At 37.2% G+C, this 17320-nt stretch overlaps 1 long non-coding RNA gene across 8 annotated transcripts in view; it reads left to right on the forward strand.

The window, feature by feature from the left end:
• LOC142040336 (uncharacterized) overlaps nucleotides 1-17320 on the forward strand; it is a 348847-nt gene that overhangs the window by 41254 nt on the left and 290273 nt on the right. Inside the window, exon 1 of one of the 8 annotated variants that reach the window (XR_012653179.1) lies at nucleotides 2077-2202. The exons of the other annotated variants lie outside the window; for them this stretch is intronic. This is a non-coding gene — a long non-coding RNA (uncharacterized LOC142040336). Of the gene's footprint in view, nucleotides 1-2076; nucleotides 2203-17320 lie in introns of those variants that run through there. 8 annotated transcript variants of the gene reach the window in all.

Genomic DNA, 17320 nt, shown 5'->3' on the forward strand with positions numbered 1-17320 from the left:
CTGTTTAAAGACTGTTCCATTGTTAAAAGGCTCGTGTCCTCTTTTATGTTTTGTTGTTATTTTTGTGATGGTTTTTGAGCTTTTCCTGGTACCAGTGGCAGATTTATCTTGCTGCTTCTGTATTTAATTATAGTTCCAGTGGAATTTTTGCTGTAAAAGAGTAAGTGTGATTTGCACTCCCTCTGAAGCTGTTTTGACAAGTAAAACACAATGACTTTCTGCATAGTGCTATTCACAGTGTTTCAGGCCACATTCCTGACACAGAGAAAATAATTGTGAGAAAAGATGGATACTTTAAAAGTTCTCCTTCCTCCTGTTTTTGTGGTAAGTAGTTATAGGGTCCCCGTTCAGATTTGTGTGTCATGCTGCATGAGGTTCTGTGAAAACCTAGAGCTCTGAACTTAATGACTGCTTGTCCCTCAAAGCTTCAGAAGCTTGAGTAAGGATGGACAGATTATACTTACCCAGAATTTGTTTTAGCAATAACATAAACCTGCCTTGAGAGTTGCATCATATTTTGTGACTATTTTTCTGTGTGGGCAATGGATCTTTGTACACATTTTTCCTTCTCATGTTGTCAGTGTGAGCTGGTAACTTCATGGAATTGCCTTCAGGGAGCCTCGTTTGTTCTTTTTACCAACTTTGCAGTACAGCTGTGTTGTTTAATATATAGTTCCTTCTTTTGGTTTGTCCCTAGGTGGCATACTTTGCAGCGTGAAATTAAATTCTCTTTGTCTTTTACTATCAAATTCTTTAAATCTGGTTAAGCAACTCTTTGTTTACTTTTAACTTGCTGCCCTCTGTCCCATATAGTTACTCTTTCAATATTTTGCCAGCTTTTACTGACAAACCACTGGGTATATAAAAGCTTAGCCTAGCCTGATGGAAGTTTGGTGCAGACATAGTGATCTTTCCTCCCTTTGTTCATAGCAGAATTTGGACCAGAGGGAACCTTTTTATTCCTCAGTTGTTAAGAGAGATTTGAGGACCAGAAACATCCTTTTCTACCCTTAGCCTTTCTGATCTCTTATTCTGTTTACTTAGGAGACTTTAGTCCCTTGCTCTATGCTGCCTATGCAAGTCTGTTCCTAATGTCTTATTGCTCTGTTGCTATGTTCCTCTGTTTCATTCACATTGACTTCATAGGAATGGCTGTTGCTTCACTGTTCTGGGTTCAAGAACTGGTTATCACTGTTTGTAGCTTGAAGCCTGTTTAATCTGATGTGACTCTGGCTACTGAGGTGGCATCAGTATCCTGTTTGTGTAATTTTTCCCAGTGTGGTAAGATAACATGTATAAACAGCAGTTTTGTAATCAATTGCCTTTCTGTCTAAATATGTCAGATTCTCATTTTGACTGAGGCAGCATTCACAGCTTTGATTTAAATGGAACTATGTTGCTTTAAACCAATGAAAGAACTGTTCTCTGTTTTTAATACATTTTTGTGATTCTTAAACTGTACTTTGCTATGTTGTATCTACTTAAGGAGTCGTACAAAAATGACTAGGGCTATTCATAGTGACTGCAATTTAACATGTCCTCAATATTTTCAGTGCTAGGTTCATAATCTCTTGTTACTTTTCTGTAACTGTTTCTGTTTTTGAGAAGCAGGGCTATTTTTTTTGCTTTCCAGGTGGCTTTTAATTACAGTGAAACAACAGTAGACTTTTGACAAATTCTGTCAAAAAAGCAGACTTATGCTTCTGTTCATAGAATATTTCTTGAGCTTTTGCGTAAATGTGCTAGATTTTAAGGTTGATGTATTTTCTACTGAAATGAAATCTCCCATTAAAATAAAGGTGTAGTACAAAAAGAATAAATGCCTCTGCGTGCAGCTTCAGCTGCAGGACTGAGGTATAAATGGATGGGGGGAAAAAAGTGACACTTTTCTTTCAATGGACTCAGTAATCAAGAACTCTTTGGATGGTTTCTTTTTGTCTTTACTGAGAAAAATTCCAGTCATAATTATAGCATACCCAGTGCATCGAGGCATGCCTTTCTATTTTTAAGTTACCTTCCATGTTTTCCATCCAAAATGTCCTCATAAGACTTATAATCATTCTCTATTATTATAGCCACTATTTCTGTCCTGAAGAAAGATCTTTCTGATGTTTCACATTTCCAGTCATGTTCCTGGTTTAACCAGCTCCATCTTCTCCAATGCAATAATTAGAAGATCTACATGCTTTCTAGTTATTACAGGTAGGTATTTCAGTGTTCTGTTTTATTTGATTTCTTGTGTATTTTAAAATGCACTCTATTACACAATATTGCTTAGTTATGACTCTTATTCCCACAGCTCGTTGCCCATTTAGTAATTTGTAATATTATATGAAGTGCACATACTGATTAGATGTGAGAGTCTGTGTATGCAGATGTGCATCTCATCTGTTGCATCTTTGAGAGGTTAGTCCTTTATCCCTGTAGGAACTAGTTTTGTGGACTGAAATTCTGCTTTTGGATAGTGCTATTGATCATTTGGTTAGGTTTCCTTTACCACCTTAGTGAGCTCCTACTGTAAGTTTGAAGGAAAATAATTTTACTATTTACTTATGGAAGGAATATTGTATAAGGGTGATTTATTCTGAATGATGAATCCCCCCGCGCACTTATGCTACAGTACCTGATACTATGCATAGTTATTGTTATAAAAAAAGAATTTGACTGAATAAAGACCTTGTCAGTACCCTAAGCCCTTGTTAGATTTTGTGCATGGAAAGCTAAGCACTGAAAAGGTGCCTTTCTTAAAATAAGGTGGATACTTGTTCTTGCTTTGATGTCTTACCTTTTTTGTCTAAGAATTTGGAATAATCCTCCACATCGTAATTACTTCAGTATCTTTAGGTACATGAAATCTATTGCAGAATGGTAGAAATATAAATGTTATCTTCTCTTTATTAATGCTTATTTGATTTGGAAGCCAGGGAATGTATTGGGAAAATTACTTGAAGATGTAACAAAAAAAAAAAGGTAGTGCTTTTGAATATTGTAGAGATGACTACACCAAAGGAAGAATCTTTCTGCCATACCTTATAGGTAGTTATTGTTAAACTTAGGAGCTAAATACTTTCATTTTTCTTGGAGAGGCAATATTGTATGTAGGACAGTGGTAGTGAGCAGGTGATAGAGTAAAAGCTCCTGCTTGTGGATTTGAATTTGGCTAGCTATGAAACAGTGTCTAATTATATTGAGTATGGATTTACCTTGCAACTGCAATTAGAAGATACTTGGAAATTCTTTCAGGAGCACAGAAATCTTGCAAGAAGCTTCTTACAATCACCATGTGGTTGTCTACTTTGTCTTTAATCAGTGTCTGTTAACAACTGAGTACCTTTATTGACAGGGGCAGGGAGACTCTCCCATGCCTACCAGACTTTTGCAGTAGATGCTGTCTGTTTAACAAAGAGATTTTGACTGATTTAAATATGAGTTTGCAGAGATGAGACCTGCTGTGGTAAGAGCCAGTAGCTGAAAGGATACAGTGGAAAGCAAAAGCACTTTTTACCCCCAACCCTTTCTCTGAAGCCATGTTGAATCTAAGATCAAGCAAGGTAGGAGGCAGAGATAGTGAAAATGGAGCCAGAGTAGTGGGAAGCTTTCTTCCCAGTATGGTCAGACAATAATGGAATGAGAACCAGTGTGTTGGAACCATTGAGAACTCCAGAGAGGAAGGAGAGAGTAACATCATGGATGCCTGTTCTGCCTTCCTATGTGTATAGGAAAAAAAGTAGGGAAAAGGATGCTGGTGATATGGAGTACATCTCCCTTTGCTTAAGTATTCACATCTCCCACTGCTCAGAAGTGCAGAGAAATGTACCTGGGATTCTGTAGAGGGTATCTCCTTGGTTGGTTTTTTTTTTCTTTGCTCAAGCAGAGTATGTGTATATCCAAAGAGATGAATTGGGGAAACAGCCTTGTTCACATACAAGGGATTCATTTCCATCTTGTACAAAAAAATTTCATCTCGTCAACCTTCGCTTAGCTTTTTCACAGTTCAACTCCATTAGATCAAAACATAGTAGCTTCCATGTTTATACCATCTCTCTTTCCTTTTAAAATTAATTGCCATTAGGAAGTTGGATAGAGTATTACTAAAGAGAACTTAATTAGTCATCTATGAAAATAAATACCTGCACAAATGTATCATCAGAAGCATGTTACTTTTTTTGTGCAAGATCTTCAGTTGCTCCCTGGTTTAACAGTTAACTTTAAGGTAGATAATTGGTTGCGGTGAAACAATGGTAAGAATTTTGTCTCTTAGGCCAAATGAATCAAAGTGCAGCACAACTTTCAAGTCCATGGAAATCCAGTGCTATTTGTCATTCTTGCACACCTGTGTCTTCCCAGTGAGTTGTATAATACAAGACAGACATAGCTTTCTGAATATTCATAACATAAACTATTATGATAGGTTTTATCTGAGCTAAAGCTGTCTCCACAATAGCATGAAGAAGGAGAGGATATAGACTGTCTTTCCACTGGATGTCACTCTTAGCTTAAATCTGTGGTAACTTAATACTAAGGCATTGTCTACATAATCCTGACATCTGGTTTGTGGTTTTTTTGTTTTGTTTTGTTTTTTTAAGTTGAAATTTTAAAGAGGTTTATTTAACTTCATGGCTTTAAGAATTTTTTTTTAAGGAAAAAAGAGTGCTTGAAATATTAATGATGATTTGTGGAGTTAGTTTTTACTTGTGTGATTCTAGTGTATTTCTGAATGGGAATGAATTTGTGAAAGTTAATAGTGTAGAGAAGCACTTGGATAAGATTCTCAGTTATTAAGAGAATGTACTAATATGAGTCTGTTGCAAGCAATTCCCCTGTGCTTGGTAGACCTGATACTCCACAATGAATTTTCTTTTTCATTCTGTATTTAACCTTTCCTTATTCAGTCTCTTTGCTTAAAATTGTTTGTTTGTTTTAAATAGAGCTAGTGAATAAAAAGATTCTCCTAAAAAGAAGTCTGCTAAACCACCATCATTTAGGTGTGCAGATGTGGATATCAATGGAAAACTTAATTTTGTCTTAAAGCTTTATAAAACTCATTTCTGTTCTCATGATTTCTATGTGCTTTTAGCCTCAAAAGATAGATTATACGCTGTATTCATTAGTGTTTGTCCATCTTTATTTTTGGCAGTGGATAAAATAATGTGTAATGAGAGAAAAATGTTACTTGTCTGACACGCCTTTCAGAAGAAAAATCCAAATCCACTGAAGTTAAAGAATTACTCCCCCCCCCCCCGCCCCCCCCCCCCCAAAAAAAAAAAAGGTGGCAAGAAGTTCAGGGGTTACCTGGATATCTAAGGATAGCTTTTTTTTTTTTCCTGTCTAGGGGAACAGTGTTGCAGCCTGCCATACAGTATTGCTATTCACTAATCCTTGACATTGAACTTCCCAGTTTATAGCTTACAGAATGGCTTCCAGTGATTGCAGGGAGCATTATTCTGTGGACCCAGAAGGGGTGGCCTTCCCTAGGCTAAAGGATGTTCCAACATGCTAATCCTATTTCTACTTCTTACTGTCATTAGAACAGTTAGATCTCTGTGGATAGTAGTGGGATCCTGTGGAACTGAGAGGATGCTAATACAGTGTTTGCATCTCGTAATCTTCAGCAGAGCCTCTGTGTACATGAGTATGTGTTTATCTGTTTCATTAGGAGCTTGTACAAATGAAGCCATTCCTTTCTCCAGTGTAAAATGATATGTGGGAGATGTAGCTTTTCTACAGTCCCGAGACAGAAGTGGCTGGTGTGGAGTGGACAAAATTGCATTCCTTTCCATCACTTGCTGCCTATTTGATATGTTCAGTATATGAGAGAGATTTGACCCTAGTAAATATACTCCTGAAAGACATTTTAGGTTATGCCAATGAGCTAAACTGCTCATTAATTGATGTTCTGTAATGCTCCATTAGAAGCAGCAATTTAAAATATATCATGCATAGGTTTTGTTTGCCTGTGTTCCATTAAGTTGTCACAGAATGCTTCTGGTTCTGTGGCATTTTATTTTGCACTACTCCTCAGGGTCACACAGAACAGCACACAGCTGTCCCTCTATAATTACATTTCAGTGACACAACTCAGATGTTTGGCTGTTTGGCTTGACACTAACAATGTCAGCATATATTGCCCACAAATGAGCTTTGAAATTAACATTCCTTTAAGGTGATTTGTGAAGTTCATGTCTTTGATACTTAAATGTCACATTACTTTGATTCAAAGTCAGAGCAGAGGGGACAAAATTTATATGGATGCAGGAACCTGCTCTCCTTTCCCTGTGACTGCATATTACAGTAAACATTTACGTGGGCTGAAAGTGAAGCATCAAGGCTGAGTTTGGAAGTTCCGTACTATGATGGCTTTTGCTCCCACCGAGCTAGTTTAAACAGCTGCTGCAAGTTTGAACAGCTAGAAACAATACAGAGATTAAGTATGCCAATCTGGTTTAACTTGCAAAGTTTTTCAGTTGTCAGTAACATTTACTCCATGTGTGTCCCGTAAATGCCAAATCAGTGTGTTTGTATTCCAGTCTCATCTGCGAGTTATTGTACAAACATAAGCAGGCCTAAATTATTGCAGCTTATACGTGGCCCTTGGCTGCTTTCCTTGCCTTGGTCTTTTAGGCACTGACAAGGCTGATTTCTTGTCAGTGTCTGCTAAAGAGATGGATGACAGTTTTGCATGGTCACCTGACCCCACGTACAGCCTCTGGAGTGGGGAACAAATGAAAGGATAATTAAAGAGCAAATGGGATGTGCAACCTGTGCTTCTAGAACATCTGCATGAACACCGAGAAACATCCCACCCAGAGCGTAGCAACTTGGGTTATTTGTTGCAGTATCTGCTCTACTAAATGCAGTTGAGGAATCTAGCATCTTTTTGTTCATGCCAAGTGAAGTGATTTGCTACCATGGTACTTTGGTTTCATGTTACTCCTATACAGACTTTTTGTTCCTGTTTGGAAGAATATACTTTTAATATTTATATTCAGTTGTCTTTGATATTTCTATTGAAAATGTTGGCAATGATAATGATTAATGTATTTGATGATAGTATTTGAGTATTCAGGATCTACAAATACACCTCATACCCTAAGGTCTGATTAATTTTTGGGGGGCCATTGGTAAATGTTGCAGCAGTGTTTTCATGCCTGGTCTCCTGCTAAAAAGGAGTTGTCCAGTTAAGAGGTAAAAGACAATACAAAGCAGCTTAAACCATTTTTCATTTCCTTTCTGGAATCCATTAGTTTTCAAAGCACCGTTATATTATCCTTTGTAAAAAGCATAGTCTTCTGCATTCATTTTGTAAAGGTAGAAATTACAGGATGAGTGACCTCCCAATTCTAACTCTGCTGTCTTTTTTTCTTGGAGGAACTTTGAGCAAGACAGTGGCTACCAGTAGTTGAGTCTTGTACTGGTTTGAATTCTGGACACAGCCTCTGAACTAACTACAGATTATTTATAAAATAAGTTTAACTCTTTGACTCTTGCTTGTATTTTGAAATGCAAAAAAAAAAAATTTATCTTGAAATATATTTTGAGCAGCTTAAGCCTTCAGAGTTGTGCTCAAAATGTGCATTTGGGTCATTCACTAAAAATGAGAAGCTGACATACAGTCTGATCAAACAGGCGTTTACTGATGAGAAGAGACACTTTGCATATTTAGGCCTTTATGTGCAACTGGGAAAACTACCCCCCTCAGTTTTTTTTATCAGACATTTAATATGTATAATAGTAAACCTAAACCCCTTCTCTCTGCATCCATCCATAATTGCTTAATTTTCAGCAAGTGTGGTTATTCCATCTTATCCCAAACATATGTTTGCATGAGGCGTTGAAATGCAAATTGTTAATGGGTTTGATTATGTAATTATCTCATAATATCAGTCATGATTTTCCTGTTGAAAGGCAGAATTTTGTAAGCATGATCTTCCCTCTTTTTCTCACCTTCCCTCTGGCAAAATAGAGACATGTGAACTGAATGGCATATTATAGCTATACAGAACAGGTTTTGTATCAGTTTTTATAAAGGGAAACTTTTGAGGGGCTATTTCTGTTGTATTCACAGTACTTGCTACATTCATTTATATGCTCATTAAGACTTTAAAAAAATTATTGTAGATTTATTTCTTTGCATTTCTAATATTGAAGACAAAACTGTGCACAACTGATGATAAAGAAAAGTGGTATGATTTGAGGATATTATCACAGATTGTGCTTGGTGTTTGCTTCTGTGCTGAATAGCATCCCTTAATGTGTGAATATTGTCTGAACCTTGCCTGAGGGAAGCCTAAGGAGCTGATGGAATCACATGGGCCTGGAGCTTAGCTGGAGATACAGTGATGCTTTCCAATGCGATCATGTAGATCAGTTGTTCCATTAAATACTACTCAAATGTTAAGTTCTATTATGCTTTAGTAACAGAGTATTTAGTATTTTGTTTAGACTGTAACTGATTTGTTACTGTTTTAAACTGGAAGAAGTTGCACTCTGTTTTCTTACATTTGGGAATATGTCTTGCAGTAATTTTGAGTGTGAATTCAGATGTAGTAGTAGCAACAGTGGACTGTGTCTAGCTATTGGAAAAAATAGATACTTAGTAATATTTATCTGGTAGATCTTCTGAAGAGTAGTTGCTTTGTCTGAAATAACCAGATAAACAAAGGCCTGGAAGGGAAAGAGGGCTTAAACACAGGCTTAAAAAGGTTCATAAATAGATGTTTTAAGGAAGGGAAAACACTATACATAAAGAACTATGTCTTATCTCTTATTCTGGAAATTAGTGGCAAGAATGTCCCTGAACAGCAATGGAAACTATATATATTTTTTTTCCTTGAATCACACAACAATTCATAAACAAATACTGGAGTGGCATTTAGATTTTTTACACACTGGCAATGTGTAAATTTTCTTCCCACAGGTAGCGATCCAAACACATGGATCAGTAGCACAGTGAATCTCTCTACTAGTGCAGGAGTTTGTTGCTGTCCCAGTTCACTGTGGGAATCATTTCAAGAATGAAATGTACCAGTCTATGAGAAATGATTTGGTTTATCTCAGAAGAAAATATTCATATGAGGAAATGCAGCACAGTGTTGCCTGTGCTTTCTACATCATATAAAGAAAGGAGGCTGATGCAGTGGTAACTGAAGTATCAGATAATTTCCTGAATTATAGGTAGGAAGAGATTAATAGTTAAGCTATGTTCATGGTACTGTCAATGGGGGCTCTAGGAAATATGAAATAGCAGGGCTCAAGAAGTGTGTGTGTTTGACACCATACTTAGGGTATTTAGACACTGAATTTATTTGCAGGCACTTGTAATCCTGTTCTGACTAGCACTTTTAATGACTTCACAGATTAAACTATCAAAATTAAACTGGATATAGATGTCAATTTAGAAATGGTCTCTTTGGACTGGGATTAAGATACATGGGTTAAATTAAATTGCTGCTATCTAGCAGGTGCTAACTGTATGAAGAAAAGGAGAATTTCTTCCTCCACCTTTGGCAAATCTAGTACAAATCACAGGAATCAATTTTATATTTTCTAGAACTGAAACAGGAAATATAGCAATAGAAATCAATTTATTTCTGGTTTCATTGGAACTATCTGCAATAATAAATACAGATAAGAGTCCAGGTATATGTTACTTCTAAACAATGTGAGCCCTTAGACACTTAAAGGAGGGAAAGGTGGCAAAAGTAAAGAGAAAAGAATGAATCAGACTCCTAGTTCTGCTTGGGGGTTCCTGAAGAGATGGAAGGATAGGACATTTTGCATTAAAAATGGCATCTATAGCACCATTATGTGTTTTCCTCCTGTGTTTTGGTGTATGAAGTACATTGGTCAGAGTCCATTCCATATTAAGTATCTTAGAAACAGTCTGCCACTGTTTCAACTTACCTGGATTCTCCTTTGGCTGTCCTGGCATATCAGGCTTGTTACTGAACATAGGTGCCATGTTTGTATTTGTTCTTGCATTTATAGTTTACATTTGTACTCCTTTTTATTGCCTTTGCATGCATTCATTTAGAACGAGTCTCTTTTATTTGATGTTTCAATAGCAACAGGGGTTTGGGGGGGGTGGTAGTTTGGTTTTTTAACCATTACTTGTTTGAGAGTTACAGATACGATTTTGGCTTATGATTTCTGTCTTGGAAATGCCCTAAATATAGTACTGACTTTTTAAAAATTTTTGTTTCATTATTTCACCTTTTAAGGTATGTTCAGCATATTATTGGGAGTCTTGAATGTTTTCTTTTGTAAGTTGTCATCATGAAAAAAATTGACAGCCTACTAATCACTTCATGCCATGGTGAAGTTGGCAGTGTAAAGAAGAGAAGAAGAAACAGCTTCTCTACAGAACAACAAAAAAAATGACCCTACTATACTAACATTATTGTTTTTCCTAAGATAGGATTTCTTTTTCCCCTTAGGCCTCCAGTGAGTGTGGAATTAAATGAATAGTGTAGTAAGAAAATGGCTGAAGGACTGCTATTGAATCAAGCTTTGTAAAATCAGTTTGCTTAATTTTGTCTGTTGCATTTCTAATGTTTTCTTCATAAGGAACAGTTAGCGCTTTTATTGTGACTTTATTATGTCATCTATGTTGTTACTTAACATTATATGTTCTGCAGCAAGTACCTCTGAACTTTTCTCTGTAGCTTTTCTCATTAAACAGTGATCATCAAAGCAGTGTTGCGGAATTAGGGTGTAACTTCAGACCTTTCTGTGTTTGGTCTTTTCAAAATGCAGAAATACCAACTGACATAAATTCAGAAGTTTTAGAATCCCTTTTGGGAAAGCTATCAACTTTTGACATTTGTAGTCACTTTTTTTACAGCTTAAAAAGAGATTGAACTCTTTTTTGTAGCTCTCCTGTCAATGTTCTTACAAAGTTACCTTCATAGAATACCAGGGAATGAGAGTCTTGATTTGTTTGACTCTATTTTTTTTGTTTACATAACAACTGTAGGAATTTTCTTTTTCTAGCTGACTCAGTGCACAAAAAGAGATTGCCACTGTTCCTAGGTGAATGAGTTGAGATGTTTATACCACCCATCGTGTCTTCATGGTAGAAGGATGTATCAGTTATCAGAGCAACCTACATATGACCTAGCATTTATTTTTTGCTAGTTAGGCACAGGTGAAAACCTACATTCCTGTCTTGTGACCTTTTAAAGAACATTTATTTCCCTATTCGGATACTGTTTCCCAGACAGTTATTGTTCCCCACTCCCCCCTCCCCCCCCGAGTTAATCTCCAGTTTTTAACAAAAAACTATAAAACTGGAGATTCTCTGGAAGAAAAACAAACAAACAATCACTCCTTGATATCTGATGCACAGTGGAGGAGAATGTTTGAACGTAAATCCTGTTCAGCCTTTCTCTTACATTCTGGGGAGATGATTTAACCACTGAGCTTTTCTTTTTACACCTTCAACTCAAGTATTTAAATTGTCTGGTTTGTAAAGCAACTTCCCACACAATTACATCAACACAGTGGAGAAAGGAGTGAGTGTGGGTCAAAGGTTGATGCAGAGAGTAGGGAGAAGTTTTTAACTGGTGGAGAGGAGAAGCCGCAGCCTTTGTCCTCCCATATATGCATGACCAAAATTTCTCCTTATGCACAAGGAAGTCTTTTTTGTTTTGACAGATGCTGTATTAAAAGTGTGGAAAAGTCTGTGGTTTTTTTCTGTGTTGTGTCCCCGCCCTGAACATAACATTTTCTGGTGAAATTTTTTCTTGTTGACAATTTCCTAAACATTTCTAATACCAACCTATCCAGCTCAAAAGAAAATGCATGTAGTAAAATCTGGTTTTATCAGTCAAATGTTATATCAGACTTTACACGTGAATCTATTTGATAGTGTGTGTGGGGAAATAATGCAGGATATATTATCTAACTTCTACTAATAGGCAGCAGGAACACTTCAAAGTTTCTACAGTGCTGTGGTCCTAATCTGTAACTCTTGTTATAGAGGAGCATTTGTCATACTGAGAGGTAAATCCAGTATCATTACATGGGTTATCTCACTGGTTTTAATGTTGGCTTTTCCCCTAGTGATCAATTTACTTGGATTATGTATCTGGCTTGCTGCAACAGGATGTCTGCAAAATGGACAGAACCTAATAGGATGTGTAAGACTGCCTATGTATAGGGAGGAGGATGTATAATAGCCTGCCTCTAGAAAAAGTGAGAAATAGTCTCCATTCACTAGGCAAAGCTCACCCTTGCTCTAATGAACATGTAAAATTGGAATTGTTAAAAATAATAATCAAACTCTGTAAAAATCTTGAAGTTGCATTGGTTTTTGCATGAATAGAAGTGTTAACCTAAAAGGTTTGCAATGATCTTCAAGAGAAACTTGCTGTCGTGAAGATTTTGTGCATATTCTTGCACTCAGTGATGCATGTCTGGATTACTGCTAATGCTGTAAGAAGCACAATTGAGTCAACTTAAATTTTCCTAGTGCGTTGAACCAAGGGATGTTAGCCAAGCTTGCCTGCTGACAATAGCATTACAAGCTCATTTTTCTAGTTCAGATTGAACAGTATTTGCGTATTCCTTGCCACTATGTTAATTAAACAACTGTGATGCTGCTCAAGCTGCAGATCAAGTCCAGCAAACAGGAAAGAAAGTGAATCATAACTAGGCTATTAACTCAAATGAGAGTAATAAGACATTCTAAGCCTATTTCCTATTTCAGTTCTGGGCTTTGAAATTCTTGTTGAATCAGAACAAGACTGAACTATAATCTTTGGTCTGTTTCAGGTAATTCTGATTCCAGTATAGAATGTCCTAAATCAATTAATGTTAACACAGGTAGCTAGAATAGCTAGCTTGGGTCATATTCTTACTTTTTCAGAGATTACTAAAGCTGTATTTAGAAACTGAAGAACTGCTTGGGCCATAGTGACTCAGAAATTGTAGGTGCTCCAGAAACTGCTTGTGACAGGAATGACCTCCTTTATCCCAAATGATCTCAGAAGGGGTTACAGGCAAGTGTAGAACTCTGCACTGAGCTAACTAGCTTCCAAGCCAGTGGAGTTTAATCAGGTTGAAAGAGCAGGAGCACAACCAGGCAATTCTGAAAACCTTCCTTAAACTTGTGAGATTCATGAACTTCGATGCTGTTCCTAATGGTGCCACTGACAGGAATAACACTGGTCAGATCACTTAATTTACCTTTATAAGAGATCCTTTGTTGTACAATTGCAAAGAGTTATTAGAAGATCCCTGTCTCTCACTGGTTTGTAGTGTGTGTAGGTAGAAAAAAGTTAATAAACTCTTATAGTGATTTACATGGTAGACCTTCATGCTACTTTAATGGATGTGTATGTGAACATAAATCCTAAAATGATGTTTCCACATATTTCCACCTGAAATACTTTTTTGAAAAAGAGTAGTAGTTGGTATCATCTAAGGTACTAGGTATATTTGAAAGAATGAACCCCAAATTCAGTTGTTTTCTGATACTTTTATACACATTAATTTAATTGTCATTTTTTGTTCTGCTAGCAAAGTTCTTCACAGTGTCTCTAGTCCTGTTTTCTTCCCAGTGGCTTTACTGGAGACCGAAGCTTGTACTGTTAGTGTGTAGTAACTCATTTTTCATTCATTCAGGTGGTCTTGGTGTGACCAAGAAATGAAGGAAATGGTATGGAATGGGAGAATGGGCCCTACCACATTCAAGTGTATATTTTTAAGATAAAAGTTTGGGGTTTTTAATATGGTAATTAAAACTAAATAACCTTTAGACCATACTTGAATCCAGTGAGATTTGATTTCAAAGTTACTTTAAAGGAAGTTCTGTAACTTAAAAAATGTGTTCTGTTAATTTAATGGTTTAATACATTTGAATTAACTAAGTAATTTGAAGGAAAATTACTTTGCAATCTCTTTGAAACTTGCTTCCATTGGTTTCTAATGGGACTTGAATTCCTTTTCCAGATATAATCTGTTTCAAGAGGGTGGCTTCATGTTGCAATAATCCTTCTCATTACATTTCAAGGACTTAACTCCTTTTTTTCCTTAATAACGTACTCTTGGCAACTAGTATGTAGCAGTTTCCTGTTTCAGTAGTATGCTGCTTGTTAAAAATAACACTGAAGCTCTGAAGTTTGCCTAAGGGCACTTCTTGATGACTAAACTGGGAATTATCGTGTATCTGCAACATTTCCAACATGCAAAAGGGATCTTGAAATCTCTGGGTTTGTGTGCATTTACTGGACCTAAGAAAAATGTCTAGGGGGTTGGAGATCAAGGATGAGAAAACAGATTTGGTTTTGGATTTTTGTTGGTTTTTTTTGTTTGTTTGGTTTGTTTGTTTGTTTTTGGTTTTGTATTTTTAGCAGCAGTTGTTGTACAAAGCGTTTAAGAAAAGGCTGAGTGGGGCTGCAGCACTGCTCACATCAAGAAGTCTGTATGCAGTATTTCCAGATTGATGGTTCATAACCCTGCAGTACACTCTGGGAGAAATCCTGATAGTTTCTTGCTATGTGAGAAGGTTGTTTCCAGTGCCTGATGCTGGGGCATAAATGTCTGGGTTTTAGTGTGTTTAGAATACTCCTGCTCCTCAAACACAGTGGAGATGGTATACCTTAGTGTTTTTTCTATTTCAGTGCTATTTTAAAAACTGCATTTAAGTAGATGTAGCTGATTCTGCAGCATCTGAAAGGACTAAGCCTGCAGGGTGTCTCATTAGACTGTTTATGTGGTTTTGTGTGGCTTTGAAAAGAAGTACAGTGAAAGGGGATGTGACAAACTTGTCTTCTTTTGTGACTAGAAAGGCAGTTGGCAGGCTTCCAATGAAATGACCGTTGCAGTTCAACTAAGCACTGTCAGAAAACAGTCTTGTCCCATCAAATATGAAATATGAATATTATTATGTTGACTTTATTAATTTGGTCTCTGTTTTTATATATTGATTCACTTAAAGAATAAAGATTGACAGCCATGTGTGATAGGAAAAATGACTGAAGAAGCTCTGAAGCTAGGTACCATTCTTAAATGAAGTTAGAGAGAATCACTTTTTCAGTATCCAGCTTTTTGATGAGTTGCTCTGTATATTCCTCCATTAATGTAGGAGTTTGCTTTAACTATAGTCTCTTCCTTTCCAGGTTTTCCCAGATTTCTTCCTTCCCTACCCCCCAAGATGGTTGGGCTGCCAGCCTTGAAGCTAAAGCATAATTCAATCTTTTTATGTCTTCCTGTTCAGCTCAAGTCCAACTGATCAGTGAGTTATGACTAGAGGATTCTTGGTGGAGGCTATGATTGCCTTGGTAGCTGTGTGCACTGATTAGAGGAGAAACAGCTGCCTTTTGTGTCCTTTGTTCTGGTGGTCCTTTAAAGATTGGGCCTGTGTCAGAGCCTGTTTGCATGTCATTGCTTAGGTAGCCTAAAATAGTTGGGTGCTCTCAAGCTCCTGGCATACTCAATGATTTGTATTCTCCTTTATTTAAAAAAAAAAAAAACAACCCAAACTCTTCTTCAGTTAACCCTATGCACCTGCATTACAGGTGTCTTATCGCTTATATTGCTGCTTTGCATATGGTTTGAAAAGAGGCTATTGGCCAATAGCAGTCTGCATTATTGAAAGTGATCCTTTCTGAGCAAAGTATGAGAATGGTATCTTTCAATTTGAACGATATTTTCCCTATTAGTATCTAAATGTTCTGCAGTTACACAGTCCATGATGCAGATGCTCACCCCTGTATTTATACGAGCTCCATAAAACAGTATGCTCAGAAATGTAGAGGAAGATGTGAAATAACTATGAATATGCACAGACGGCCACTGGTAGCTCTTCCTGCCTCTGAGAGTGAGAAGCAAAAGATGTTCTTACTAAAAATCCAAGTCAGAGACTGTTAAAATTGCTATTTATATACAGCCAACAACCATATGTCAGGTGTAACTGGATGGTAGAACTCTAAATTGAGCCAGTAGTTAAACTCAGTGCTGTGATGAATATAACATATTGAATTAGTTGTGTGCTTTCTCCATTGAGGCAAAATGTTAATCTTTAATCCAAATTAGTTCTGAATATCTCAAATGCAGCTTTATACTGCTTTGCAAATCGTGCTGTAAGGACCTGGAGTAGTCCTCATCCTGGTTACAAGTGTTTTAGCTAATGGGGTCTTTATATAAATGGCATGCTCTTAACAGTAAGCGATGGTGTAACTCTTCTCTAGTTGCAGTGCAGGAAATTCTAAACTCTAGGTCACATTTATAATAAAATTTGAACTTTATGGCTTAAAGACTAGTGTTTTTTTTTTTAAATGGGTATATGCTTGCAAATCTTAGCTTGGGTTTCAGACATGTACTGGTTCAAAAAAAACCCCAAACCAAACCCCCAACATCCGTTGTTCTGAATGGAGTTTTGAGTTCTAAATCTGTTTGGTAAATGCATTTTGCTGTCCCCAGTGTTTTTGCTCCTGTTTTATTTTGGGTAATAAGATTTCTAAGATCTCTGTTCATCTGATAACTCGGGCACTGGATAAAAGCAGCATATTTTAGCTAGTTTCTGTTTTGTTGTTGGATTCAGCAGCATTGGTATAATTGCTGCAATAATGTTTAGTTAACTGAGAGTGTCAGGAATCACAAGACACCCAATAGTCTCTTAAAAAAGTGATACTGTTATGAGGTAGTGGGTAGCACCGTTCCTGGAATGGGCACTGTCACAGCAATACTATATGCTTGATCTGTCTATTGGGGTGTTCCCTTGCTTGCCAGGGAAAGTACTCCTTTCTTCCTGTGTCTCCTAACCATAGGAGTTGGTTTTGGGCTGTGTGGCATGACCGGAACAACAGGTTTTGTTTTATTGGCTTGATTTAATCTGAGATAGTTGAAGACAATGCTTCCCAGCAAGCAGCCCAAGGCAGCATGATTTTCATACCTTATTATCCCTTTTCCTATTTTCTGGCCCTCCTTTTTGCTGCCCACATACCTCCCTTTCTTCACCCCAGTCTTTTCCCTTCCTTGCCCCCCCTTACACTTTCCCTGTTGGTCCCAGTCTTGCTGCACCTATGCCCAGGTTTGGCATTTCTGATACCATTACCTAGATAATCTCAGCCTTTTGTGCTGTTACTGATCTGGTTACCTAAATGCTGCTGGCCTAGCACAACTCTGGTCTCCAGAAAGTCCCCAGCACTCTCCTTCAGTTATTGATGGAATTCATCTGTTTTTCATGTAACTTCCCCATTATCCCCTGTGAAGCTCAGTCATTCTTCATGGTGCTATCTGTAACTCTTGTCAGCTGCTCACCTTTGGCATTTTCACATGCCGTGTTCAGCGGCTTTCCATGTCCTCTGCAGTTGGC

This window comes from Buteo buteo, chromosome 16 (assembly GCF_964188355.1).
Source record: "Buteo buteo chromosome 16, bButBut1.hap1.1, whole genome shotgun sequence".
Taxonomy (NCBI): Eukaryota; Metazoa; Chordata; class Aves; order Accipitriformes; family Accipitridae; genus Buteo; species Buteo buteo.